The following is a 3,316-nucleotide window of genomic DNA, read 5'->3' on the forward strand; positions in this document are numbered from 1 at the left end:
GTAAAAAGAAAAAAGAAAAAAGGTTTTTTGACTATACCAAAAAGGTAAGGTAATGGAATTTTACAAAATATACAAGTATATCAAATTATATTGAACACCCTAAGAAACCAGTAAACATGAAAGTGTAAAAGGTTGTATAATTGCAGGAGTAATGAGATTATTACACAGTGTATGCACTATTTTTTTGTGAATTTTGTGGGAGTATGTGGTATATATATCTATTAGTAGAAGAGTACACCTGAGATATTTAGTGCCATGCACTAGTTTTCAAAGTGTTTGTATAATGTAACAAGTGAAAGTACAGTTGCCTAGTGAAGTGTATTTGAAAGTAATTAAGTGAGTGTAGGGAGTGTTACCTTTCTGACCCTTAAGTTAAAGTAATATGATTGTATATAGTAATGAGTTTTGCAAGCAATGCAGTTATTATGTACAGTAAAGTAATAAAACATGTAAATAGTGTAATGTCTGTTTCTACTGTTACAGGAAAAGCTATACCAGTTGTGAAGTCTGCTGCTGTGTGGTTTTATTGTGTGAGGCTCATGTATTGTGTAATATGATGCAGGTGATTTTTCTTAGGTGATTATTATTATGGAGTATTTAGTGGAGTAATGAGGTGATATTATGAGGATATGAGGTGAAGTTATGTTGATGCAATGAGGAGATATTTGATGTATTTAATGAAGTATTGATGTATTACTGGTGTTGTGAGGAGAATGATCTTAGGTAGGGACTGGTTAGGGAACCTGTCTTTTTCTTACTGTGGAGAAAGTTTATGAAAGACACACACAGTCAGAAAGGTTTGCAATGCAAGTGGTTTTTGATTTGAAGTAACAGATGCAAGTAAATACTCAGTTATATTTATGCAGAAAGGTTGATTCTGTGTGAAGGGTGACATCTTTTGTAATTAGGCAACATCTCAGTAATCTGTACACTGGAAAGTGATTAAGCATCTTGTTGGTAATTAATGCAAAGAACATGACACTTGAAAATAGGAAGTAAACTGGAGAATGTTTTCAGTGAATTAACAACTATACCTATACACCACTGCATACTTGTACACTGTTGGAAGGCAATGAGAAGTGAAAACTGTTTATTTCTGAAACTTATGAAATGTTTGTACTTACACTGAACCATATAAGGTAAGCCAGGGTGACACATCTGAACACTTGATGGTTGATGTATTCAGCACTCAAAAAGCTTTATGAATTGAACTACTTACTGTATCAGACTATACACTTGAGACATATAACTGTTTCGTTACTGTTTCTGAAAATCTGATGAGAGGTGGGAGTTATTTTGTTACTTTTCTGAGAACATGACGAGGTATGCACTAAGTTTTTGAAACATTTTACCCCAGATGGGAGACTCTATACTGAATTTGTCTTGTGCTTGATGTGCACTAAGTGTTACAACCATACAGTGACTTATTGAAACATGCAATGCTCAACGTTTACCTGTACAGAAATTCTAGTTTTTAAGTGTATCAACACAACCATATCCTTCACAATGATTTGTAAATATCTTAGTGCTATTACATATTTTCTTTGATGTTTTGTTATTTATGTAACCAACTAAGAGTACGGGGTGATTCTTGAAGGATACTAACAGGTACAAAGACTACTTTGCCATTGAATACTATACCAACATCTCATAAACACTGCATAACATTTTTATCTTATTTGTAAATATCTTGAAGATACTGTCTGGCAACCAGTAATGTATGTATGCAATGCACCATGCAATTTTACATGGAGGTCTATGACATAGAACCCTGAAACAAACAAATCCTATCTTCACCAAAGTGTGTAAAAGACATCAGGAGAGTTATTGAAATCTGTAGGCACTTGCCCAAAATGTGATACATAATATCATCTGTGAACAGTATATAATTTTGTGTATTACCTAAGTGGGCATTTTCAAATCCTGTCTAGCTTTAAGTGAATTTTCAACCAGAAATGGTATGTAAATTTCAGACAACCCCATGATCTGGGGAGGACATTTTCATTTTTGTGCTTTAAGTGTTAGTTACATGACATGTTCTATGGACATTCACCATAGTACTTATAAATATAAATTATTTCATTGATATTGTATAGTATTCTCAACCATGAGTTGAACCAAATAGGTAGTGGGCTTAACTGTGTGTTTAAACACACTACATGATAACCTCAACTCAACTTGAACTCAAATTGTCATAAAGAACGTTTAGTTATCTGATAGATTTTACCATATGGTATACCCAATTGAAGTTGTGCCATGTTAGCACATCAGACTTATATTTGAGCTAATATACACATAATCTAGTATCCTGGAACTGAGTAGTGCTTATGCAGTACACACAACTTTATCAAACACTTTGACATTTTAATAGTGTCTATGCTGCACATAGTATTTCATGAACCATTGACAATGTAAAATGGCACTGTAAGTCATGGTAGTGCCAAAAAGGCACAGAGGACTTGCTTTGAGTATTTGGTATTATTGTTGTTGTTGTTGTTGTTGTTGTGGTCTTCAGTTCTGAGGCTGGTTTGATGCAGCTCTCCATGCTACTCTATCCTGTGCAAGCTTATTCATCTCCCATTACCTACTGCAACCTACATTCTTCTGAAACTGTTTAGTGTATTCATCTCTTGGTCTCCCTCTACGATTTTTACCCTCCACGCTGCCCTCCAATACTAAATTGGTGATCCCTTGATGCCTTAGAACATGTCCTACCAACCGATCCCTTCTTCTAGTTAAGTTGTGCCACAAACTTCTCTTCTCCCCAATCCTATTCAGTACCTCCTCATTAGTTATATGGTCTACCCATCTAATCTTCAGCATTCTTCTGTAGCATCACATTTCGAAAGCTTCTATTCTCTTCTTGTCCAAACTAGTTATCGTCCATGTTTCACTTCCATACATGGCTACGCTCCATACCAATACTTTCGGAAACGACTTCCTGACACTTAAATCAATACTTGATGTTAACAAATTTACCTTCTTCAGAAACGCTTTCCTTGCCATTGCCAGTCTACATTTGATATCCTCTCTACTTCAACCATCATCAGTTATTTTGCTCCCCAAATAGCAAAACTCCTTTACCTCTTTAAGTGTCTCATTTCCTAATCTAATTCCCTCAGCATCACCCGACTTAATTCGACTACATTCCATTATCCTCATTTTGCTGTTGTTGATGTTCATCTTATACCCTCCTTTCAAGACACTGTCCATTCCGTTCAACTGCTCTTCCAAGTCCTTTGCTGTCTCTGACAGAATTACAATGTCATCAGCGAACCTCAAAGTTTTTATTTCTTCTCCATGTATTTTAATACCT

This window comes from Schistocerca nitens, chromosome 2, assembly GCF_023898315.1.
Source record: "Schistocerca nitens isolate TAMUIC-IGC-003100 chromosome 2, iqSchNite1.1, whole genome shotgun sequence".
NCBI classification, from domain to species: domain Eukaryota; kingdom Metazoa; phylum Arthropoda; class Insecta; order Orthoptera; family Acrididae; genus Schistocerca; species Schistocerca nitens.